The sequence below is a fragment of the Sciurus carolinensis genome, chromosome 19 (assembly GCF_902686445.1).
Source record: "Sciurus carolinensis chromosome 19, mSciCar1.2, whole genome shotgun sequence".
In the NCBI taxonomy this organism is placed as follows: domain Eukaryota; kingdom Metazoa; phylum Chordata; class Mammalia; order Rodentia; family Sciuridae; genus Sciurus; species Sciurus carolinensis.
The window spans coordinates 27,012,173-27,038,006 of NC_062231.1; positions in this window are offsets into that span (position 1 = coordinate 27,012,173).

The window sequence follows — 25,834 nt, forward strand, 5'->3', positions numbered from 1 at the left end:
CCCTTCCTCCTTGGTGGAATGAGGAGAAGAGTTCTGGAGCTACAGCAGCCATCGTGAGCTGTGAAGCAACTTAAAGTGGAACCATATACCCAGAGGCATAAGGTCACAAGGGCTCTGGGTTCCTGAATCTGCACAGCCAGATTCCCACCGCGAGTTAGGGTCCTTTAGGGCGGCTTGGAAGTCTTAAGCTCCTTGCTCACAATGTCCGCCACACTTAGCTACAGGAGAGGTTGGGGAAGGTGGTCTTTTGGCTGGACAGACTTAAAAGTTGGGTCCATTACTAGCAAGGAGGGGATGGTTGTGGGTGGCAACCAGCCGTTTTTCGAGCTGTCCTTCCTGTCCCACTTCCTTCTCTTCCGCCACCTCTCTGGGTCTTTCTTCTCGAGCCCTTGTTCCAGCCTCAGTCTGCAGCATGTGAAAAGCCCAGCCTCCCAGCCTCCCATCCCCGTGCACCCCAGAACCTCCACGCAGAGGGACGCCGTTTGCTTCTGCCAGTCGAGTTGGCAGGGGCTCCACGGCGCCCTGGCTGCCCGGCCGCTCGTGTTCAGTGTCTTGACTCTGCAGTGGCTCCTCCTCCTGACCCGGTGAGGCTTCAGCCCGTCTCTGGCTGCCCCTCCCGGCGGCGCTGGGGTCTGGACACCTGCCAAGCACGCCAGCGCGGTGACCAGATGGCCCGGGGGCTGGTGCCAACTCGAGGCTGGGAGCCTGGGCGCTCTGTTTGCCCTGGGGATGTGGGAGCCCCTGTGCCGAGAGGAGGGAGCCCGTCATGAGTGATCCCGAGTGTCTTCCTCTTCCGCCAAAGCGAGGCTGCGGGGGGCCTGTGCTGGCTCGGGCTCCCCCAGGGCGGCCCTCACGAGGAGAAGCTGGGCGTGGGTGGCTTATTCGGGCAGCAGGGACACGGGAGGCCGTGGCGTGTTGGCCGGTGACTGACAGCTGGCTCCCAGCCATGGCCAACAGCGGGGTCTGCCGCCCCCAGTGATCTCCGGGGTGAGACACGACAGGCCCAGCGTAGGACCGTCACGGCTCCCGAGACACAGCGGGCACGGCTTGCCCAGGGCCAGCCGGGCCAGCACGTTGGAAGCGAGACAGAGGGACAGCGTTGGAGTCCTGCCCGTGGCAGGCTGCCCATCAGGGGCCCAGCTGCTGGAGCGGCTCCCAGGGGCCACGAGTAAAGCAGAGGAGAGAGGCCCAGGTCCTCGGGTGGAGGCTGGGGCCCGCTGGCAGAGGGCCGGCAAGGGCTGGGCGGCCGCAGGGTCATGGACGGGCAGCTGGAGGTGCCCATGTTGTGCAGAGGATTGGCCAGCAAGTACTTTAGGCGTTGCGGTCACGTCTGGTCTGCTACGTATTCTGCTCTGGGTTTTGGTTTGTTTCACAGTTTTAAAATGTAAAACAAAGTTCTCCGTTTGTGGTGCTGGACAGAAGCGGTCCGTGGGACATGACTGCCGACCTCCGGGGCGGGGACAGCACCAGCCGGTGCCCAATCACCATCTGCATTTGAACAGGACGTGCTGCCGGCCAGGCCTGGGCATGCTGTGGCTCCTCTGCCATGCCCGGTGCACAGAGGGCACCTCCCGCTCAGAGAGGTTGCTGGCCGGGTTAGCGGCAGAGCGAGCTCTCAGCCCCGACCTGGCTGATCCGGGGGCCAGGCTCTTCCAGGTCCAGGAGGCACTGTGGGCGAAGCGGAGTGAAAGGGGACTGTGGCAGCTGAACCGCCGTGTCCAGCGAGCTGCCTGGCTCAGAGCAGTGCCCAGGGACCTCAGCTCTGGCGGGTCCTGCAGGGCCCTGGACACGGGGAAGTCGGTTTGCAGAAAGATAAGCAAGGCCGAGGTCCAGCAGCGAGCCCCTGTGTCCATGATGCCACCTGCCCTGTGATCACCTCAGGACACGCAGGGTGGACCCACGAGGTGCCCTCGGTGGGCTAGAAGCTCCTCGGGAACAGAGCAGGACCTTCTCGTCCCCTGGTGGCCTCCCCAAGGACCAACATGCTGACTTTATAATGGAACCGGGACAGGGGTACGGATTCCCAACAGATGGACCCCCGCCGCACGCCCGCGTGCCTGGCTCCAGGTCAGCTTAGGAGGGGCAGCCTCGGGGCAGCTGGGGCCCTGCCTTCCGTGTAGAGCCCTGACCACCGGAAGGCGTGGCGAGCTGAGGAGTGAGGGCGTCAGCCGTGCTCTGGGTTCCATCCCGGCTGGACCTGCGGGCTCTCACTTTCCTCCTCTTCCTGGGGTTCTCCCCGCTTGCCCCTTTCCACTGAGTACCCACGGGGGTCTTTCTTTCTGTCCTGGAAGTTGGACTCGGGGCACTATACCACGGACCTACGTTCCCTACCTTTTGATTTTGAGACAGGGCCTTGCTCAGGGCCAAGGCTGGCCTCAAGCTCTCAGTCCTCCTGCCTCAGCCTCCTGACTTGCTGGGACGATAGGCGTGGTCCTTGCTAGGTTCCTGAGGGCCTCTTAACCTGCGCTGTCCTCTGATCCTCACTTCCTGCAGCAACCCAGGGAGGACGCTCGCCTGCTGCGGGTTCTGTGGGACTCCCTCCTCAGCCCTCCGTCCTGCTTTTGGGATCTGCTCTCATTTCAGTAGATGTGACGTGCCCTCGGGTCATGCCGGAAGTGCTCCTGCTAAGTCCCCTGGCTCTCACGCCGCCGTCTTCCATGAGAACACGCCTGCTGAGCTTCAGGGGTCCTCTCTGCACGTTTTCTTCTCAGCAAGGGTGATCCCTGTGCATGGTTGGGATCAGGATCATTCCCCAAGGCCACCCTCTGCCACTCAGACGGAGGGAAGGAGAGCTGAAGACGGCCCTGCTACAGCCTGGGTTTGGTGCCACGCTGCCCGGGCTCACTCTGCACTCCTAGTTCTGTGATTTGGGGTGCATTACTTAACCACTCTGAACCTCAGTTTCTTCCTCTAATAGGTGGGGATGTTAACAGAACCGACTCTCCGGGTGTGTCGGGGTAAAATGAGACACGGTGCCCGGCAGAGTATCTGACACGGGTAAGCATTGCCATGGGGATAATGAGGATGAGGAGGACAGCCATGCAGCGTCTTGACTTCCCAGACCGACTCCCTGCTTCCTGTCCGAGCTCCCTGCTCCTTGGCCCTCGGGCAGGCCGGTCCTTCAGTCTCCCGTCGCTGTCCATCAAGCTCTGGGCCTGGGGGTCAGGGCGACTTTCCTGGCACAGCCCCAGGACAAAATTCCTCTTCCCTTCCGAGCCGGGCTTCCTGACCGTCTGAGGATCGCCTTCCTCGAGGTGCCTCAGTCCCGGCTCCTCAGAAGACGGAGCCTGAGGCGGGTCTGCCCGAGTGCTTCCCTGGGGATCGAGCCCAGGCGCAAGGGCCGGGGGACAGAGCAGGGAGGCCGAGCGGGACGGAAAACTGGGCGGGGCACCTTGCCGGGCCGGCCGGGCGTCCGGGCAAAGGGGAGCCATGGCTGATCACGCGGGGCGTCTCCGGGGAGGTGGGGAAGATCCTCTGGTCACCCGAAGGTACATGCTTGTCACGCTCCTGGGCCTGGAGCAGCCGGAGGACCCGTCTGACGGTCAGGCAGACCTGGGCCCTGAGTGGACGTGGCAGAGGCCGCGGGAAAGCTGTGCCTTCATCCAGGGACACAAAGTCAGCGGCAGGGACGAGACGTGGGTCCCGGCACGGGGACGTGGCCCCGGGCTGAGAGATGGAGCCGGGAGCTTCACTGGGCCCAGTGTCGTGTGTCCAGCCTCCTGAGGAAAAGCCGTTGCTACTGGGGCAGCTGCACCAGTTGCCCAAGGAGCCGAGCTGGGCAGCAGGCTGGACGAGTGGCCAGGATGTCCAGGGCTGCCAGGGAAAGCAGATGCAGCCCGCTCAGGGGACGAAGCTCAGGTCGCCGCCCGCTGGACGTGGGGTGGAGCTGAGGGCCGAGGGAGGGCGAGGTTCCTGGGGGAGGCCGTCAGGAGACCATGGAGGGTCCGTCGGGCCAGGCCAGGCTGGAAAGGGGCCTTCCCGTTGTGGTGGTCAGGCTCTGGTGGCTGTGACCCACCCAAAGACCTGACGGGAACAACACAGCGGAGGAGAAGCTGAGTTTAGCTGCGGATCCGCGGTTGGCCGACTCCACGGCTCTGGGCCCGAGGCGAGGCCGGGCTCCTGGAGGAGGAGGAAGGCAGCTCAGGACGCGGCAGCAGGGAGCAGAGAGCGCTTCGCTCCCCAGGGACAGGGGCCACCTCCTCCAGCCACACCCCCTGCCTGCAGCTACCGCCCAGCTGACCCGGCAGCGGATCAGTGAGCTGACTGGGTTAAGGCGCTCGTAACCCTCACCTCACCTCTGAACCTCCCTGCGTGGCCTCACACGTGAGCTTCGGGGGACACCTCGTGTCTGAGCCTCGGTTCTCACTCTCCCGAGCTCTGCAGCAGCATCCACGCCGCCCCTTGGTAGGTTGCCAGATGGATGGATTTGGGGAGGGGGCCTTGATCCAGGGCCAGGCCCAGCCTCCCAGCGTCACCAGGCCGGCCAAGGACCGCGGTCCTTCCTGGCCTTACCTGGGCTTCACTGGGTGCCAGCTCCCGCCACCCCCAACCAGTCCAGTGCTCCATGTCCAACAGCAGAAACTGGTTCTGGATTTTCCAGCATGAGAAAGGAATTGGGAAGGACACTGGGAACCAGCAATGGGTTAGACCTAGGCAGCCCCGCGGGTCAAGTCACAGGGAGAGCAGGTTGCGGTTAGCGGGATGCCCCCATCTAAGGTGCCACTGCTGTTGCCACCAAGAATCAGTTAAGCACCCCGGGTTTGCCTCCGCCTGGAGGCTGGGAGCTCAGTCGGCTCAGCCCAGTCGGCTGCAAGTGAGTCCTGCTTGCGAAGGGGACTGTCCTGCAGGCGAGGAACTGCGTTCCCTCCAGACGACAGAGACGGGGCAGGAGGCGGCGGACTCCGCCTGTGTTCCTGGTGGAGAAGCAGGAGGACTCGGCCACGGGGTGCCAGCTCTGGATCAGGCCGTCTGGATGTGACCCCACCTCCCCATCCCTTGCTAGGTGTGTTTAGGAAAGTCACTGGGCCACTCCGTCTCTCGATTTTCTTGCCCAGGAAAGGGGGGAATGAATCCTCACCTTCGAGTGTCCCTGGGAACCTCAGGCGGCTGGACCATTCAGAGCGTAGCCAGGCCCTCGAGTGTTGACAACCGCGCTAGCCTCCTGTGGCTACTGTAACGGACGACCCCAGCGGGCTGGCCTTAGACAGTAGGAAGGTTGACCAGACACGGCCAGGGAGTGGGCAGGGCTGCGGGCCCCGGAGGCTCTGGGGGATTCTGTTCCTGGTGTTGGGGCACCTGCTCAACCTCTGCCCTGCTCTTCACCCCTCCCTCCACTGTCTTCTCCCCTCTTAGAAGGACGCTCGTCCCAGGTGACCCAGGAAGGACTTGTCTTCAGCTGCTACCTTAACTGCTTTGCAAGGACCCCTTCTCCAAACACAGTCCCATTCCCAAGTTCCACCTCAACGAGGCCCGTCCTGGGCGTGCCCTAGGGAGCCCGGTTTCACGGAGAATCCCCGCCCTCCCGTCTGGTCTCCCTCCCCGTCTTCCACCTGCGCCAGGTGAGGTCTGATCAGCCTGGCTGAGTCCCCTTAGGCCAGTTCAAAGAGGAATCACCCCACGTGGGAACCCCCCCTCCCCCAGGACCCACCAATCCTGCTGCAGCATCCCGGGAACACCACCTGCCTCGCCATCTTGAAAACCTCAGAGGGGGTTTGTCTAGAACGGGGATCCTCTACAGAGGCGCCCAGTGAGGTCCAGCTGCCAGAGTGGCCGACGCTCCAGCCCCAGGCCTGGGGCCGCCAGTGGACTCTGGGTGGTGATTGAAGGCTGATATTTCAGAGCATTTACTCTGCACTAGACTCTCTTCTAAGCTCTTCACCCCGTTAGCTTATTCAATACCATTTGAACCTGTTTTTTTTCAGAAAGGGATACACGATACCAAGAGTTAAATGAACTAATTCAAGGTCACTCAGCTGGGAACCTCTGGAGCCTGAGTCCGAACCCAGGTGGAGCTCTGCCCTCCTGTTGTCTTACCTGTGACATTCAGAGACACCAGACAGCGTTGCTGTACAGCTCACAGAAGTGCGCCTGGAGCAACCCTCACCTGCTGCAAGCTCAGGCAAGGAAGCAATCGCTGGCCTCAGTGTGCTCATCTGCACAACGCAGGCGAGAGCATATTGGGATTTTTATGAGATTAGGCCCCTTGAAACAAGTCATCTCAGAGCCCAGGAGTGAATACACACAATTTCAGTATCATGGGTTGCCATTATCACCGATCACTTCCAAGGGCTGTTTTTGTCTGACTCAGAGCTCAGAATTGAGTTGAGTGCACGTTCTTGGCACACAGAATCACAAGGCGCTTGCTCTGGTTTTGTTTTGATCCTGCTCATCCTACGCATGCGCTATTGGAAGGGTTGGGGGTGAGCACACCCTGCCGTACCTTCCATGGGAATCCAGATGGTGTGAACTGAGCTGCCCCAGGACAGGAGAGCGATGTTTGGATGATGGCTGATCATTCACGGGCGTGAAATGAACATCTTGCGGGAGACCTCATCCTCACGCTAGACCATCGTGAGGTTTAAGCAAGATCTTCCAGTTTAAAAGGTCTTATAAATTCGGTTTGAACGCTGGCATTAGGTTTAATGCCATCTTATTTCTCTGTTTTATGAATCATGTCGGTTCTTCTCTGGAGCTTGAAGGCACTGCCATCCATTATCAGGAGGGAAAGTCGCTAACCCGGCCACGTCACAGGAGATGCTCGCCTGGTGTCCTGGCTGCTCGTTCAGGCGTGGGTGGTGCAGGGACCAAGGCCGGCCATCAGACCTGCCCTCCTGAAGTCGTCCCTGGCTCTTCCCAGAATCCTCAGAGCACACGTGGCCCTTGTGCCTGGGCCCCGAGCTCAGCCTCACAGCAGCGGCCACCCATGGAGCCAGGGGCGGGGAAGCTCCCACACAGGAGGTGGTTCCCATACACGGACACACGGAGCTCAGCCTTGCAGCCCTTGTTTTAGGGCTCATGCGCTCGAGTCGGAAAGAATTTGGTCACTAGGGACAAAACCCCACTAGACTAGCTAAAGCGCCCTGGGGTTCACGGAGCAGACCCAGCCTCCCATGGGAGCCAAGGACAGGGAGTGGCTGGCTTCTGTCCTCGGGGGCAGGCGAGTGCCCGCACAGTCCTGGGTCCTCCTGGTCCTCCTGGGGACCATGCAGCCGCTGGCCTCTCATTCTGCTTCCTGTGTCTTTGGTGCGGGAAGGGGACGTGCTAGGCCAGCGTCCTGACCCCGGGGCCACGCCCAGCCCTGCTTCTCCCTCTGGAGAACAAACTGGCGTGGACCTGACTCGGGGTCCCCAGCAACCCCTGGGGAGGGTCGCTGTGCCAGGGGCCAGCTCCGGCCCTAACCAACCCCAGCTCAGGCTCCGGGGGTGGTTCTGAGGCAGAGAGGGCAAAGCCCCCGCCACCCAGCAGGGTGGAGAGCGAGGCCACTGAGCGTCACAGTGACTCGGAGGAGGGACCTTCCTGTCATCGAGCGAGTTGGAGCCGGGTGCTTACCGGCCTGCACAGGGAATGTCCACCTTGGCATCCCTCCAGAAACGGACTCTGGTGGCTGATGGAGGGAGTGGGCTTGGCGCGGGGCCTGCTGGTTCTGCACTCTGTGTCCCCCCAGGCTAGGCTCAGTGCAGAGGCCCTCGGAGAGCAAGGGGCAGCGCTGGCCGGGGAGCTGTGGCCAGGAAGCTCACCACTCCCACCAGAGCCCCAGGGGCGTGGCGCTCCTCGTAAGGAGGGGGCCTGGCCTGCAGTGAGGCTGGTGGTGCTGCCCACAGGACCTCTGTCCCTCCGGGAGCTCAGGAGCGTGAGTGAGGGTCGAGCCCCTGTTGGGAAGCTGACCAGCAGAGCCGGCCAGCCCTGCCCGAGGCCGCCCTCCCACCCGTGGACTCGTGGAGTCCTTCCAACACCTGAGGAGGTGCTGCTGCCACTTCAGGCCTGAGAAGACCGAGGGAGGGAGGGAGGGACAGCAGGGGACGTGGCCTAATGAGGGTCGGCAGGGGACGGATCCATGCTCTCCGGCCTCCATGGTCGGTGACCTCAAGCCGCCGCCTTTCCCTGCAGCCATTCCCTCTGCTGGGAACCACGGCCCCTCCTTCCCGGCCGTCACTCTTCGCCACGGAGGTACCTGCCGCCCGGTCGCCCCCGTCCCCTTCGAATGCGCTGTTGCTAATCCATTATGGACGCAGAGACCAGATAATGAGGCTTGTCGCGCGTGGTGTAATTGTGACTAATTGAGCCTGGCCACCTTGACAAGGCAGCGCGCTGCTCCGACCGCCCGCCCGCCCGGCGCCTGTCACTGTGATTGGCAGCTGTCCTGTCCGTCACCCCTCGGCGGGCACACCCTTGGGGAGGTAAGAGCCCAGCTCACCTTCCCGCCCCCGCAGGCCATGTCGCACACATTGGGTGACTAATAAATATCTGCTAAGACCATTAAGCAATTAGGTCCGAGTAACGCCGGGAGCTCGGGTGAGTTAATTAGATGGGCTTCGCTCCCGGCCCCTGGGCCTGGCCGGAGCTGTCTGGAGGCCGGCGGCACTGCTCGGTCGCATCTTGGACACTTAGGACGGAGACGCGGAGGTGGAGCCCCCCAGGCCCCTGGGAGGTGTCCCTGGAGCTCCGAGCTCAGCATAAGTGCCAGTTGCTTGAACCTCCTGGCCGCTCGCCCCTGCAGCTCACCCTGAGGCATGCGTGGGGATTCCTACCATCGTGGTCCCCTGTCACATGCAGCTGAGGAGCGGGGCCTGGTGTGCAGCTGTCCAGGGCCTCATGTGCTGTGAGAGGGGGACCGGCCAGCGGGGTGACCGGCTGAGGTGGCCCAGGCAGAGCTGCCCTCGGGAGACTGACGTGCAACTGGGAAAGCAGGATGCAACACTAATAAGCGTGAAGTCTGCAAAATGCAGGCTGTGGGGGTGCTCAGGGGGAAGGGCAGGGCGCTGGACCCGCCGGGGGGCACTGTCCTCTCGGGTAAAGGAGGCCAGGGAGGTGGGAGCGCCCTCCAGGAGGCCCGGAGAGAGCGCGCGTAGGTCCCTCTATTCCCGAGTGACAACTTATGCTTAAAATGACCAACAGGAGCAGGCATGGTAGTGCACACCTGTAACCCAGCACACTGGAGGCTGAGGCAGGAGGATCACTTGAGTCTGGGAGTTGGAGGCCAGCCTGGGCAACATAGGGAGACCCTGTCTCAAACTAATAATTGCAAGAAACATGTTCTGTCCTGCAGTCTCTGTGGGTGGGGAATGTGGGAGAGGCTCCACTGGATGTCCTGGTCAGCATCCCACCAGGTCACACAAGACTGTTGGCCGGGAATGTGGTCTTCAAGATCCGGGGCTCGGGCGGTGCGTCTGCCTCCAAGGTGGTTCACGGCACCGGACGGGGTTGGGCGGACCTCAGAACAGCAGCAGAGACTCTCTCCGGGAGTCAGAGGCGCAGTTTTAGGCTCTGCGAGACAGACACCGGCACCTGCAATGGTCACCATACAGGTTGACACCGTGACCTGGGCTGTCACCGCAGAAGAGAGGCCACAGCTTGTGTTCGCTCTTGGTGGCAGTGGTGCCCGGAAGCTGGGCCCTTGGCTGTGACCTAAACACACACCGTCTCTCTTCCTGCTTCCGGTGAGCCAGCCCATTAGCAGTAAGTTCTGTGGCGGGCAAAACAGCTGCGGCCCCTCTCCCGCCAAGCTCTGGAGCCTAATTGCCCGCTGTCCCCTATGGTGGCCTGAGGGGCTGGGACCCTTGACTGTGGGCCAGAGGCCTCAGTCTCTCACCGCATGGGCCTTTCACCAGAGCTGAACTGCTCCTGACCCCACAGCCAGTGCCCCAGAGAGGAGGGGAGGACACCGAAGGGCCTTTGAGGGCCCAGACCTGGAAGTCACCTGCTGTCACTTCTGCATATTCTGTTCATTACAAGAGGGTCACTAAGCTCAATATGCACTCAAGGGGGGTCCAGTGAGGCTTTTGAAACTGGGAGGCCAGTGTGGACGTGATCTGAGACCCAGAGGCCAGTGTGGACGTGATCTGAGACCCGGAGGTGGTGTCTGAGCTTTGGAGAAGGGAGCAGCAGCAAGAGCCGGAGCAGAGGTCCTGGCCGGCGCTGCCAGCGGGAGACCCTGGAGGGCCCACGTGTGTGGGACCCCTGCAGCTCAGCATGGCCCCAGCTTCCTGAGTCAGCCCCCTGGAGGCTGGGCCTCCATCAGGACAAGGAGGCTGTCTAACTCCAAGTGTAGCCAGAAGCCAGCGGGCAGCCTCACCAGAGAGGCACAGGCTGATGCGCAGCCTGGAACTCCTGCCCACGCTGCTCCACGGCCAGAGGGGGCACGGGGAGCCCAGAGAAGCTTCGACGCGCCGGCCTGTTCTTGGCCGAGCTCCGCCACGTGTGGCTGGTTGGGCGCATTCCCTCAGCCTTCCCGAACCTCATCGCCAGGTCGGGGTGACTGCTCCCCATTGGATCCCCAGACCCATGAGCAGAATAGACGAAAAGACGCTTTGCCGAGTGCAATTCCCATCAAGTGGCTTCCGCCCCGCCTGCCCTGTCCTACCGCCACTTCCAGATGGGGGTTCCTCACTGCACAAGAGCCTGCGGGTCAGGAGAGCTGCGTTTTGGCAGCAATGTCCTGTTGGTACCAGAGCTGCTGGACATCTCCGCAGGCTCGAGACTCATCCAAGAGTTAAGTGGCCAGGAACCGCTGCCTTGTCCTGTGCAAAGCTGTGATCACCTGGCACGTCCCTGCAGCTGCCTGGGCCTGCCCATGCCTCCCTGCCATGTCCTGTCCACAGGCTTGGGTCAGTGCCCTGGAAGCAGAGCCGTAGGCAGAAGAGTTGTACAAGGGACTGGCCTTGAGGTGACCTTGAGACTCTGGAGTCACATGCACCGCAGAGGCTGTCCCGCCCAGAGGCAAGGAGGCTTGGCTGGCCATTGACACTGTGGCTTAGTCATCGGAATTGTCTCCTGCTGTTTGATGAGTTATTGCAAGACTTGGTGGCTGAAGACAATAGTGCTCTACCCGGACACTGATGTTCACAGCAGCATTATTCACGATAGCAGAGGTAGGGCAGCCCAGGGGTCCACCCACAGAGGAGAGGATAATCCAGAAGCAGGATTCAGAAAGAGGCACACTGGAATATTATTCAGCCTGGAAAAAGAGGATAGAAGGATCTCGAAGCTTTATGCTAAGTGGCGTGAGCCAGCTGCAGAGGCAGCCGTTGTCTGCTCGTGCCTCCGTGAGTTGAGGAGGTGGGATGTAGAAAGGGCATGGTGAGCCTGGGGAAGGTGCTGGAAGCTGTCTTACTAGGAATAGAGTCCCAGCCTCGCAAGATGTACAGTCCTGGAGTCGGTTTTACAGCAGTGAGTAAGCTTGATGCTTCCGAACTGTGCACTTAAAAATGGTCAAGATGGTAAATTCTATGCTTTTTACCAAAATTAGAAATAGGGAAGCCCCCTCTTTGCTTCTTCCTAGTTTCTGGGCCACCAGCAGCTCTCGGCTTGTTCACGCGCCCATCCAATCTTGGCCTCCGTCTTCACGTGGCCTTCTGCCTCTGTGCCCAGGTCACCCCCTCCGTCCCCTTAGGTGGGCTAGAGTCACCCTAACCCAGGGTGATCCCACAAAAACTCAATCATGTCTGCCAAGACTGTATCTCTAAATAAGGTCACTTCCAAATAAGGTCAGGATTGACGGTGTCTTTGGGGACATTCCATCGGGAAGTGATGCACCCACCTGCTAGGGGAGTCTGCCTTTCAGAGAAAAGAATGTCAAAGAACTTGCAGGGCACATGGGACCCACATCGCTGGCCAGCCAGAGGCCACTGCCCAGAGAGGGCGCAGGTGTGAGCTGGTACAACCAGCCTGCAGTGCCAGGCAACAGGCGCTCAGCCAGGTAAGGGGTGTCCAGGAGCAGCACCGATAGCGCCTGCTCAGGGGACAGGAGCCAGCAGGCCTCTGCAGACCTGTGGATCCCATCATCCCCTTCCGAGGCTACAGCCCAGTATTCAAGCAGGGCCACGGCCTCTAAGTGCAGCACACCTTTAAAGTGCCTTCCTTTTTCAGTCCTAGGGATGGAACCAGGGGCGCTTAACCGCTGAGCCACATCCCCAGCCCTTTTTAGCTTTTATTTTGAGAGAGGGCCTTGCTAAGTTGCTTAGGGCCCTGCTAAGTTGCTGAGGCTGGCCTCAAACTTGCAATCCTCCTGCCTCAGCCTCCCAGACCTGTGGGATTACAGGCACGTGCCACCACGCCCAGCTCATTGAAAAATGTATTTTTCAAGACATTGACAGGTTTAATCCTGACAGTTACCATGGGAGGTGGTTCCATCGTCCTCACCCTCTTACAGGTGAGGAAGCTGAGGTACAGAGAGGGTCAAATAACTCCTCCAAGCCCACATGGCTGAGAAGTGGCTGAGCTGAAATTCGAGGCTCAGCATCTGGATCTGTGAGCCACGTTCTTAGTCACGTGACCAGACTGCCATTCTCTGACAGATGTCAGTGAGGAAAACATGCAAACGCTCTCTCTGCATCATTGTTTAGACTGAGGCTGAGTTTGGACGTAGCTTCCCCAAGTTAAGGACCAGCAGCTCTGCAGCCACCTACCGGGGAGGACCCACAGGTTCAGGCCAGAGCAGGAACCCGGCTGCCCCCAGCTGCCTGCCAGTCGCCCTTGAAGGGCTGAGATTTCCGGCCCAGCTTAGCCGACCCTGGAGGTGACCAGTGGGCGGTGCAGAAGCACAGAGGGCCGGGGCCTTCCGCGAGCAGACCGGCTCTCCTGGCGGCCGGGCGAGAGCCATGTGCCTCCAATTATCCAGATAAGGGCAATTTCCATCTGGAAAGCTCTTTTCCTCCTAGCGATTTTCTTCCTAATTCCTGGCTCCTGAAACTCCACTTCTCCTGGCAGCTCCTTGGACCAGAGATTCTGATCTTCCTGCACAGCTGAGAGAGAGAGAGAGAGAGAGAGGGCGCACACGTGTGTGCGTGCCCGTGCGTTCCTGGTGTGGAAGCAGCAGTTGGGGAGGAACCCTGCCTGACGCTCCCGGGCTGCCAGATAAGGAGCCCTTGATCTGATGGGCTGGCTGCACCCCCCAGCAGCCTCACCCCCATCCGGCAGCCTGCGGCTGATGGATGCACAGACTTGTGCCGGGATAATTGGCGTTTTAATGGGGAAACGCGTGTTCCCAATGTCAGAATAGCAATAAGCCACCCCAAGCGCCCTTGTCACGGGGCGTGGTAATTAGCGTTGCTCAGCCGTCAGTCTGGGCCTCGCGGCCTCACCCGAGCTGGCAGAGGGTTTCTGGGGGGCCCGGTTCTCGCCAAGCACTACCCAGATCTCTAATGATCAGATGGCCGCCGCGTTCAGACTCACGCCAAAGGCCCCGTCTGTCACCGCTGTTCTTCCAGCGTCTCCCCACCAGGCCGGGCTCAGGTGAGAGCTGTGAGGACCCCGGGGGACAAAGGGGACATCCTTCAACGGACCCCTCCAGGATGAAGTCGGAATCACATTTCCGCCGGGCCTCTGCCCCAGCGCAGCCCGTGGACAGGAGCTCACAGGCGCCCGCACGGGGCCCTCGGCGGGCAAGCCGGGCAGGGGCTGCACCTTGACCTTCCTGCAGCCCAGCATGGTGTCTGCGACCCTAGGACTGCTCCTTTCAGGAGACCGTCACGCACCCACGTCACGCAGCCCCTCGCTGGGCTGGTGAGGGGTGGACAGAGGGGTGGACAGAGGGGTGGACAGAGGGGTGGACAGAGGCCAGGGCTGGTCCAGGCCGCTCAGGAGGTGGCAGTCGGTCGAGCTGTCTGAGGGCGAGCTCAGGGACCTCGGCCCGCCCGGGTCGGCTGGCTGGGGCGTCAGCGTGGCCGGCTCCCCGGTGCTTCCGCGGGCCCTGTGCCCACCCCACCTCCGCGGGAAGGGAAGCCCGTGGTCTGGGTTTTACCAGGACGACTGGGCTGCCTGGGCGTTGAGGACGTTGCCAGCGGAGGTTGGCATGGAGTCTGGGGACCGAGGGGGGAGACCCACCCTCAGTGTGGGCGGGTGCCACCCAGGGGTCTGGGGTCCCGGATGGAACAAAATGGAGGAAGGAAGGCCGGGCGTCGGTGCCCCCAGGCGAAGCCTTCAGACCTGCGCGGCGCGGGCCCCCAGCCTCCCTGGGCCTCCAGCCAGCCTCCCCGGCCCCGTCAGGCAGCTGCTCCGCAGCCCCCTCATCTCTGCGTCTTATGGGTTCTCTCTGGAGAATCCTGAGCAAAGCCTCCCGCGTTCCCTCCCCTTCAGATGGGGCGCTCGCTCCTGCGCCTGCCGGGGAGGTGTCCTGCCGAGAGGTGGTTTCCTGGCCTCCTGCGCGCTGAAGCCAGACGTGCTGACTCGCATTCCGCGACGGGGCTCTGGCCACGGCCATTTGGGGGACACAGCCCGGGATGAAGTGAGAGCTGAGGGCTGGCAGGAGGCCTGGGGCAGGGCTGGCAGGAGGCCTGGGGCGAGGCTGGCGCGGAGGTGGCCTCCCCGCAGGGCTTGGCTTCGGTGAGGAAGAGGCGAGGGCCAGGGCGCTGCAGGGGACAGATGGCGCTGTCCAGCAGGGTGTGGCAGGCCCTGCAGCCCAGGGACTTCAGGGGCTGGGGGCGGGTGAGTCAGCGGGAAGGGGCAGGGCAGCTGGGCAGCCGGGCAGCCGGGTGGGGCTCTCACCTCCTTAGGCAGGAAGGGAATTGGGGCGCTGGTCGCGGTACCCAGAGAAGGGGCTGCAGAGTCGGTGCCGCCGCCGGCTCCTCCCAGAGGAGCGTGGCCCGGCCTCCGCCAGCTGGCCAAGAGGGAGCCGAGGCAGACCCGGTCCTCCCTCTCCCGCCCTCTCCCCGGCCAGTGGTGCAGGAGCCAAACCCCAGCCGCCACCCTAAGGGTGATGGAGGGGCAGGCCGCAGTGTCCAGGCTGCAGGGCAGGGGCGCGGGCAGCTGGCGGTGCTGAGGCCCCTGACCTTGGGGTGGGAGGGCTTTGCCTCACGACAGGGGGTCTGGGTTTCCCTCCGCCCCTTCGTTTGCGGGTGGAGAGATGCATGAACTGAGCTGGGGCGGAGGAGGCGAGGTGAGGAGGCGAGGTGGGCTGGCCCCCTCCCATCTGTCCCCTGCCTGCCTCCTGGAGACGTGGCCTCAAGTCTGCTGCCAGCAAGCCGAGCATCTTCGCCAGGAAGCCCCCTTCTTAGAGAAAGGCCCAGGGTCTTCCCAGGCTGCTGTGGCCGGCGAGACAGGGGACATCCTGGGGACGGCCCCTAGCACACCTACTCACCTGCCCCACCACGAGGACCGCTGTGTCCACCCTCCCCTGCCGCACCCCTTTGTGCTCCGTTTCCAGCCTCAGGAGGAAAGGAAACGCTGTGTCGATCTAACCTCCAAGTTGGCAACGGGGCACCTCCGGGGGCTTGTTAAGAGCAGCCACCTGGTGTGCCACCCCCAGCCATTGGTCCCATCCTCCCTTCCCACTTGAAGCCTCGTGAAGGGAATTCCAAGAGGGCCACCTTGGAAGGGGGCAGGGGTAAGAATCCACGAGAAGCCAGCGTGGAGACCGCAGTGCAGCGCTGGGTCACAGTGGGCCACCTTGCCACTAATCCTCCCCGGGGAGGGTTCCAGGGCCCAGGACAGGGCTGCGGGGTGGTCCTGGTGACCTCGGGGTGTGTGGTCACCCCTAAACTGGGCACCTTGGAGCACCAGGCGTTGTACCGAGCATCATGATCTCGCAGGTCAGGGCTCTGTTGCGTCCCTCAGCTCCGGTGACACGGGCACAGAAGGGGTCCTCTGTGGTGTGCAGCTGCGGAGTGGGCAGCCCGCTGTCTTGGCTGGAAGGAGAAGGCCAGGCTCCGCTGGGCAGTTGCTGGAAGCTTCTCAGTCACCTTCCCAGTCGGCCACCATGGAGACTCGGATTCCTCTGACTCCCTACCGGACAGCTCAGGGCTCCAGGAGGGTCTGATGGCCGCAGCAAGGTTTTTAGGGTCCAGCATCAGAAGTCCCTAAACGTTCCTTCTGCTGTGTTCTGTCAGCGAGGGAGGCCACCAAGGCCAGCCGGTCTCACTGTGAAGGAGGAGGTGCCTGCGTGTCTAGGAGGAACCAGGTGTCAGGTGGGGAAGGCCCCTCTCCCCGGACCTCCTGGGTAACTTAGGCACCTGCCCGGGAAGGCAGACCGGCTGCCAGTCCTGCAGAAGGCCTCACCAAAGGGCCAGGAACCTAGAAAGAAGCACCAGCACCCGTTAAGAGACATCGTCCTGAACCCCGAAGCACCCAGGAGGAAGGCGAAGAGGACGGGGCCGCGGGCCTCGCCCCTGCTCCAGCCAGTGCACGCCAGGAGCTGGAGTGGAGGCTCAGAGGAGAGGCCAGGTTGACTCCTCACACTCTCCTGGAGCGGACACCTGGCCTCGAAGCTGCCTGGGAAGCTGTGGCAGGCGCTGGCCTCTCGCTGAGGAGCTTGGACAGAGCACGCTGAACTGAAGACAAGGACACATGATCGCACCCTTGCTGAGCTCAGGCCCCACGATAATCGGGCAGCACTTGCTTGACAGCCCACGAGGGCGACGTGCTCGCCAGGGGCAGGATGGCGGGATTCAGAGATGCTCGCCTCCCAAGTGCAGGACTGGAACCTCGCCTGAATGGGCCGCCGGAGGGGCCCCCATCTTCACTCTGAGGTGCCGGCAGGGACGCTGGAACTGGGGAGGGAACGTTCTTCCTCCAGCTTCCGGGTTCCGTAACGGGGTGTGTGGATTCAACGAAGAGGATCGGCAGCAGGAAAGGCCCCGGGTGCGTTAGCTGTCATACGCAGGCGCATCCACGGAGAGGAGTGGACTCCAAGAAGCACTTCAGCCTGAGGTTTTAGACCTTAACAAAGATGGATTGGGGTCCAGGGACGACAGTTGTGGGAAGTCACTGTGACTGTGTTAATGCAAGTCAGCTGAGGCGGACCCCTGGTCCCTTCGAGTCTTCTGTCCCTGGTACTGTACACGTGGGCTCAGTCGCTACAAGGAAGGCAGCCTCTTGTGTGGACTGCGGCGTGAGTGTGGCTGATGGGTGGCCTCTCAGAGGCAGCTGGAGAGAGGAGGCTGGTTCAGGAGGCTCAGAGGAACCCCACTTACCACGTGAGGGCCCAGAGGGACAGGAGGGAGTTAATAGTGACCATGACAGTGACCGTCTCGGTCAGGTCCTGCGGGAACAGACGGTGCTCTCTCTCCACATGGCTCAGTACTCGGGACGTGGACAAGGGGCTGGGCTGTGTGTAGGCTCCATGGCGGATGTGCTGAAGCCAGGGCCGGAACAGGGGACCCTCGCCACCCTGATGCTTGACCGGCCCGCCTGGAAAGGGAGGGTGGTTCTGGGGACATGGAGGTGAGCCGGGCTGCCCAGGAGGACCCGTGACGTGTGCAGGAGGTTGCCGGCCCACAGCAACTCCAGAGGTGAAGACCTAGAGGAATTGGTGGATTCCAACCCAAACCAGCAGCCAGGGCAGATCCAGAGGAGACCGTGGAGAGACCAGGCACGGCGGCCATAAGAGCATCCGTAACGTACCCGGGCCCAGCGTTTTGCAGGCGTCTGCTGATGGAGTCCTCACAATTGCGTTGGTGTGGCTCCTGTTAACATTGCTCAGACCCCAGGTGGCGACAGATAACCTGCTAAGGCTCCCAGAGTCACGCCGCTCAGAAGGGGACAGCTGGGTCTGAAGCAGTTTGGGGCTCTGAGGGCCAAGCCCTTGACCCTGGGCAATACAGTCTCCAGGACATAGAGGAGCAGAGTCCCAGGCCCGGGGCCTGAGCTAAGTCCCAGCAGCCCTTCGAGTTCCCGCATCAGCTCCCGGAGGGGAGATCTGGGCCCTGGCTCCTTCTCCAAGTCTCAGGGTCCCAGGAGGGAAGAGGCGGGCAGTCAGGAAGGGCTGTCCAGTCAGCAGCGTGGTGCAGGAAGGCGTCTCTGGAAGGTGAGAAGAGCTCACGTGCAGGTGACCGCAGGTCCAAGCTTCACCCACTAAGCAGTGTGGAATCAGCTGGCTTTTCTCCCTGAGTGTCGGGATGTGGGCGGGGAAGCCCACACACGCGGACCGTGAGAAATGCCAAGTGGATTTGCAGGCAGACGTGCAGGAGGCCCGGATGAGCCACCGAGACCTGCCACCTTGGCCTGAGGACCAGCGGAGTGGAGGGAGGTTTATCCCACACATGCCCAGCACTCCCTGCCTTTCTGCGTTTGCCTGAAAACTGGACGTCCATTTACAAAGGCGACCTTCCCCCACTGCCCACCAGGAGGGACAGAGTTCACCACCAAAGACCCCCTTGGCCCCTGAGCACGCAGGAGGCCCCGGCGTCCTCCTGACCAACCACGCCCATCTGCCCTTATTAACTATCGACTTGCCCTCCTGGATGTCCCGTCCCTCGAGGCTCAGGGCCCTTTCCCTTTGTCTAGTGGCTCTGAAAATGCACCCCGGAGCTCAGTGACCCTGCGGCGGCAGCCGTGCACCTCTTCCGGGGCTGCTCGTTTCCCTGGGGCCTGCCTCCTGTCCCCGAGCATGGGTGTAAGTGTCCGCGTCTCTTGCTCATCTCCATCCCAGCTGAGAACTCGGGCGGCCTAGACAGAATTATTCTTCCTTCCCTGGTGGAAGGCCACTGTCTCCCAGGGGCACCGCCCGGGGCAGGACTCACCTGCCTTGTTACCGGTTCCCCACGAAGTGCTTCACAGAAACCAAGGAGAGAGGCAGAATGGGGTAACCCTCCACCAGGGCACCATTGGGTTCTTTGGAGGGACGTCACCTACCTTGAAGGCTTTCCTGGTCACTCCCGATGGTCACTCGGGAATCTGGAGCTTGTCCCCCAGCCGTGTGCTCCTCAGGCTGGGCCGCACCCAGTGGCTGAAGGAAGAAGGGGGCGTGGCCCCAGAAGGTCCCTCCTCCATGCTCCTCCTCGGGCCTTCCCTACTCGCCTGCCCCTGGTTAGCCCCCCTGTGTTTCTAGCAGGAACGCCTCCCTCCCTTTCTTTCTGAGCTCTTCTCTTCTAGAACCTTCTGATGATAAACCTTGGTGGCTAATCCACTAGAACTAAAAAACAACCTCCTCTTTTCTCCTGGGCAGCCTGAGCTTCATTAAGTCTTCAAGTCCTTCTGAGGAAGGACATTTCTTTCTACTCCAGCCGTTAAGGTGGTAAAGGAAAAATGACCGATGTGATCCTACAATATGTGCAATCAGAAAAGTGAGAAATTAAACGCCATTTATGTATGACCTATCAACACAAGTAAAGGCATTCCACTGCCGCATTATCACTAATTAGAACAAACTTAAAAATTAAGTAAAAAAAGAAAACAGAAAAAAATTCAAAAATTAAGTGAATATTTAACGGCAATTAGGTAAGATTTGAATTCTGTGTTAGAGCCTTGCTCTTGGTTCAAGGTCACTGTGTGAGATCTCGGCCAACCACTCTGCTTCCCTGGTGAATCCAGCGCTCCCACTTCTGAGCTCTCTCAGACTTATTTTTGCCACCTTCTTACAAACCATATGGTCCACTGATTCATCCTTTCTGAGAATGTCAGCCCCTTGAAAACAGAGACTTTTGTCTCTTTTCAGTGCCTGATCCCTGCCCAGAAGCCTGCCCTGCACATAGTAAATGCTCAGTACGTGCTTGCTGAAGGGCTGACAGCAGTCTGGGCCGTGAACACCCTTCTCCACTTGATTCACTGCCTGGAATTTGGGCTGCACACTGCTGGTATGTGACCTCTGAGGTGACCTTTCATCTTTCCACTGCTGAGCCTCTACTTTTGGAAACTGCCTAAAATTCAGGGAGCAGGAAATGAAAGCAAAGTTCCAGAATCCTGAGCTGCCAATCAAAATATCCAGCCCAGGGTGTCAGGGGCAAGTCCTGGCCCTCTCAGCTGCCCCCAGGCTGGGAAGACCTAGCCGTGGTCCTGAGCGCTTGGGCATCGGGTGGGAGGGTCCTTAAAGAAAAAGCATCAGGTGTGGAAGTTGACGGAGGAGGAGGAAGAAGCCACATGGGGTCTCTCACTAGAGCCGAGGGCACTTGGAACCTTCTCTCTGAGGTGGCCTGGGCAGTTCCCCAGGAGGCTTCTGTGGGGCGCTGGTGGACTTCAGCCGGCCTCCCTCCTGGCCCAGAGGCGCAGTCCCTAGGGCACCCGGCGGCAGGGGAGCCTGTTAGACTTGCAGAACCTCGCGCCCGCCCGGGGCTGCCTGTCAGAAGGTCCTGGGTCGAGTCGTGTCCTCGTGAAAGGCAGTGACCCGCCTGCACGTCCGTGGTGCTGACGGGCCTCGCTGTGGCCCTGCCAGCCGGGAGCCCTGCGGCGGCTGCACCACCCTGGGGCGAATCCTCCTCGAGTCCCCATGTGCTGTGGCTGGGCTGGCTGCTGACGGGTGCCACAGGCTGCCGGCCGGGAGACAACCCTGGAACTCCCACCGCGGCCTGGCTAAGAGCAGCTTCCCTGCACTGGGGAGCAGGCGGCGTCCCTAACATAGTGAAGGGCGGGCACACGCGGGACCCCGGCACCCCTCGGGGGTTAGAGGATGGAGCAGAGGTCACCGTGCCCCCACATCCCCCCAGGCCTCGGCATGGCAGTAGCCTAGCAGGGCTTGGCGCCTGCACCTGGGGACCTGGGCAGCGGGGACCCTCAGCCAGCAAGGCTGGCTACAGAACCAGGGATGCGTGCCCAGCCCGGTGGCCCTCTGCCAGTGACTAAGGACAGGTGCGTGCTCAACACTCCATCCCGGGACCTCCGGCGGGGTCCCACCCGGGTGCACACCTGCTTCCTTACCTGAGAGCAGACTCAGGGGCCATCAGCTCCCCTGCCTCACCTTCACTCCCGAGAGTGCTTCCTGGGCTCCCTTCCAAATGGACGAGGGGGTGACAGTCCTCAGACTGCCGCTGGGGGCAGGGGCTGCGGGATGGAGGATCCCGAGCTGATTTTTCCTCCCCTAGAATCCATGGCCACATGTGCCAAGCAGACCCCTCCTGGGGACAGCGCAGCGCAGCTCAGCGCACACCCGGGGCTGCAGGAGGAGCAGGAGTCCGGCCCCTGGCCCCACGCAGGGCTAACTTGGGCTCTGCGCCTCGGCATCTGGACCGGGGACTTCCCTGCTGGGGGCTGGGACGGGTTCGGCGGAGCTGTCTCCTGCTCCCACCCCTGAGCCGTGGCAGTCAAACACGTTTCCAGAGGCTGAGAACGTCCCCTGGGGCGCAGATGGACCCCAGTCGAGAACCCCGGGTAAACCCAGCTGGTTTTTCTTTGGCGTAAGCAACAGCCAGACGCTCGGTGGTGCCACATCTGCAGGAAAATCCGTGGCCTTCGTTTTGCCCGGCCACTCCTGCCCTCTGCCTGCCTTCCTCCAGGCCCGCGTTAGAAAACCCACTGCTCACCGCTGCCTCTCCCAGAGTGCATTTCCAGACTCGCGGCCCAGGTCTGACTAGGGCTGTGCTTCCGGTGAAAAGGCCCCACGGACGGGCTCCCTCCTGCTCTCAGGGTTCCAGAGTGCCCTCCAGTGGCCAGAAGCCACCATCCTCTGGCTCCTCCACATTCCAGGCCGCTCTGCAAGGAACTGGTGTGGGGGAGGTGGAACCTTCTAGAAAATTCATCGGCTCACATAGCAGAACTCCGCAGTGATGCCCCGGCTGCTTCCTGGGCACGCTGAGGGGCACTGGGGAGAAAGGTGCTTCCCACGGGGTGCATGTGCCTGCGGCTGTGCACTTTCAAAGCCTGGTTGGCAAGAGGGGATGGCGAATGGTGAGCACCACGGCCCGTGGGCAGGGGCGGCCCGGTGGGCAGAGGTGCCACCGCGTCGGGGAGTTAACTCTCAGCGGAGGAGTTATCTGGCTGGAAGGAGGAAAGGCTTTGGGCATGGGGTGGGGGCATCCAGCCCAGCTGCCACTCTCTCTGGGTGGGGCGGCGACCACTCTGCTCTCAGCAGCCGTGTTTTTAAATGCTACAGGGCAGAGAACTCAAAACAGGTTTGTCCCCTGCTTGGGTCCCCCGAGTGCCGATTCTCTGCAGGTGTGGAGCTGCTTCCTGAACAGCCCAGAGGCTATGGGGACACCGTGGGGCTGCTGTCTCACTCAGTGCTAGGGCCCTGGGGCAGCACAGGCTCCGACTGATATTGAGTTCAGCATTTGCTTGCTCAGTGCGTAGCCAAGGCCTGAGTGCATGGGATCTGGGGAGACAGAAAGGGAAGAGAGAAACCAGAGTCAAGAAACGGCTCAAGGAGAGACAGAACCACATGGGCTGGTGCCCAGTGAGAAGACTTGTCCCACTGAAGAGGAGGGAGACGAAGGAAGCTGCAAGGTCACAGAGGGTTGGAGGGCGAGAGAACAACTGATCTTAACGCCCCAAGCCAATAAAATGTCCCCCAGCAATTGTCCTGAAGTTCCACCTTGCTTTTCCTAACAGATATGTTATAATGCCTTTTACTATCCTGGAATGAAATTCATTTTAAAAATAGAACTTATCTACTCAGGTGGCGCACGCCTGTAATCCCAGTGGCTGGGGAGGCTGAGGCAGGAGGATCTCGAGTTCAAAACCAGCCTCAGCAACATAGCAAGGCGCTAAGCCACTCAGTGAGACCCTGTGTCTACATAAAATACGAAATAGGGCTGTGTTTGTGGCTCAGTGGTTGAGTGCCCCTGAGTTCAATCCCCGGTACCCACCCCTGGCAAAAAAAGAACTTACCTACTCATATAATTTTTTAAAAAGTATTATAGCCCAACTCGAGTACAAAGGAGAAATCAAATAAATGCTATTTCTGACATCAAATGCAGAGGCCTGGGTTCGTTAGGCGACATGATAAAGTGGTCACGTGCTTGCAACTCAGAGTGGAAAAACTGATCTAAGAAGTGCCAGATAACATTCGGCCAAATCTGCACATGCATGAGGGACATGCACTCAAATCCGCTCAAATCCGGACTGTGACAGGTGTGTTGTTTTGGGGTTCAAAGTACCTTGAGGAGCCTCGCTACTGTCAATATTACTTTTCAAGTGCAGAACAGTTTTTGTATAGAAAAATAAAGTACCTGAATCCCTAGATATATATATAGTGGTTGCATTTCTAGAAATTTCGATATCTACTAAAACCGTGCAGAGAAAAATGCTGTACTTGTACGTAGGTGGAGAATTCAGGCGGGGCCCAGAGAGACAGCTTGTCTGGGCTCCATCCCTACCCCACCAAACGCAGGCAGCGCTTCTCTAGCACTGTAAAGACCAAAAGTGTCCCCTACGTGTCCACAGTTGCTTCTTGACAGCTACCGTCATGAGGAACTTGAGAGCCACTGAAAATCTGGGATGAGGAAGTAACAAAAGCAGACCCCGCGTTACGCTCGCTCCGTGCAATTGCTCAGGGGAACCTCCAACAGCTCTGAGGTTGGGCCAATCACACACCCGGTCCTGCAGCCCTGCTCCTTGTGAAGCCTGGGAGGAGAGATGGCCGGGTTCTCTGGGCTTGCCGCTGGTGCTGAGGGCCTTTGCACCTGCGGTCGGTCCCCGGGACACTCCTCTTACTCTTGGCTGTGCTCACGGGTTTTCGGAATGTCTTCCTTTTCTATTCCGAACATACCCGACTCCCTGGAGAGCAGAGTTTGCTTCTTTGGAGGAGTTGTGCCGCGTTCCTCATGGATTCGTGTGCTTGCTCGTTCTATTTGTTTCCCCTGTGCAAAGGTAAGCTCCACGCTGGCGCAGAGAGGAGCGAGGGAAGGAGGAAGGAAGGAGACTTTCCCATCAGTCACAGGCTGAGCGGCTTCAGGTGCCATGGGAAAGTGTATTCCTTTTTGGGGCTCCGAACCAGCACCCCCTGCTGTCACCAGTGGAGGGAAGGTGGGGGAGAGGTCCCGTCCCTTCTGAAATTCTGGTGAAGATCCATTCCTGACTGTGCCGTGCACACATAAAGAGGCTTATTAGCGCGCTGGTTGGCTATGAAAAACCACAGTCGCTGCTGGTGTTGCTAGGCTGGTCTGTCCGGCATGATTTTCTGTTCCAATTACTGCAGTGCTGGTGATTTAGCAGCCAGACCATCCAGAGGTGCTCCTGGGGATTTGGTTGTAACTGCCAATGGGAAAGAGGAGGCCGGGGATTCTGTCTCTCCCTCTCTCTGTCTCTCTCTCTCCTGCTGCTGCTGCTGCTGCACCTCTCATGGTGTAACAGAAGCAGTGACTTCTGCTGTCCACCCAGATATTGTCCCAGGTTTAGGCTGCGGCCAGGGCCAGTCATCACTGTGGTGCGCTGGCTCACCGGGGTTCGTGCGGGGCTTGGTAAGTACTGTGCATCCTCTGTTGCCCTGGAGCAGCGCTGGGCCGTCTCCCAGAAATCTCCCCTCTGTTGCCACATGGAGAGCCAACACGTGCGCTGGCCCCGGGCTCCTGGATAGACAGGCTTCCTGCCAGGCTCGCCCTGACGTGACTTCAGATCATCCTCACCACCACCGTGACTGCCACGTCACCAGAAGCCCCGCTTTACAGCTGGCTCGCAAAGCTCAGAGAAGTTCCCTGTCCCCATCGCCCTTCACTGGCTCTGCCTACGGTGCCCCTAAAGGCATTGGGGTGACTTGCAAGGCATGGGGCACCCGCGGGAAGCTCATAGAAGGGAAGGGCATAGAGTTAACTTTGCCTGGGCGTGAATAAGCCTCTTTACGTGAGCACAGCACAGTCAGGAATGTATCTTCGCCTTTCTTACCTGGAGGGACCCTGGGTAAGAATGCAGTGCAGCCACCTGGAGAGTCCCACCAGGCTGCCCGAGCACCTTGCAGTGGGTGGGCAGGAGGCTCCCTGTGACCTCCCCGTGGATCCACCCAGGAGAGGAGCCCAATGCCACCAGCTCTCCATCTGCACAGGCCCCACAGTTAAAGTGCTTGGTGCTTACTTCTGTGTTGAACGCTGAGTCTGGGCCCCGATTTCATGAGCACGAGAGGCAGTTGTAGGGACAACGGGGGCGGCAGTTACCCAGACTTCCTAGGCCATATCCTTGGCAATGCCTGGGACCCATCACCAAGTTGCACCCTGACTTCTGCTCCCCAGCCCTTCCACCCACAGTGCCATCTTCTGATTCCTGCACTCAATTCTCTGCTTGAAAGACCTGGAGTGGCTTTGGCTTCCAGCAACACTGACTAATACAACCCTCTTCCAGCCCCCGGGATCTTGGTTGCATAATTTTCTAAGTCTTCCTTTGTGTCCTCCCCAGCAACATACACCAAAATCTGTCTTTTTTTTTTTTTTTCATTTTAAGTTATATTTTATTCCCTTGCAACCAAAGGTATTTGCTCCATCTCTTATACTATCTCATGCAGTCTTCCTAAAAAGCTTTTAGCGTCGTCATTACTTGCACTATTTCATAGATAAGCATTTTGGTTAGCTTTTTCGCTTCTATGAACAAAACACCTGAGAACTCTTAAAGAAGGAAAAGTTTATTTTGGCTCATGGTTTCAGAGATTTCAGTTCATAGTTGGCTGACTCCATTGCTCTGGGCCAGAACTGAGTGAGGCAGAACATCATGGCAGAAGGGCATGGAGGAGGAAAACAGCTAAGGACACAGCACCAGGAAGCAGAGAGAGCTCTGCTCATCAAGGACAAAATACATATCCCAAAGGCACACCCCCAGGGACCCACCTCCTCCAGCCATGCCCTACCTGCCTACAGTCACCACTCATTTAATCCATATCAGGGGATCAATGCACTGATGAGGTTAAGGATCTCATAACTCAATCATTTTACCTCTAAACCTTCCTGCACCATCTTGTGCATGAGTTTTAGGGGAACAACTCACATCCAAACAAGAACAATGAGGAAATTGAGGTTCAGAGAAGTGAAGTAAAGGGCCTTTGCTAGCTCTTGTG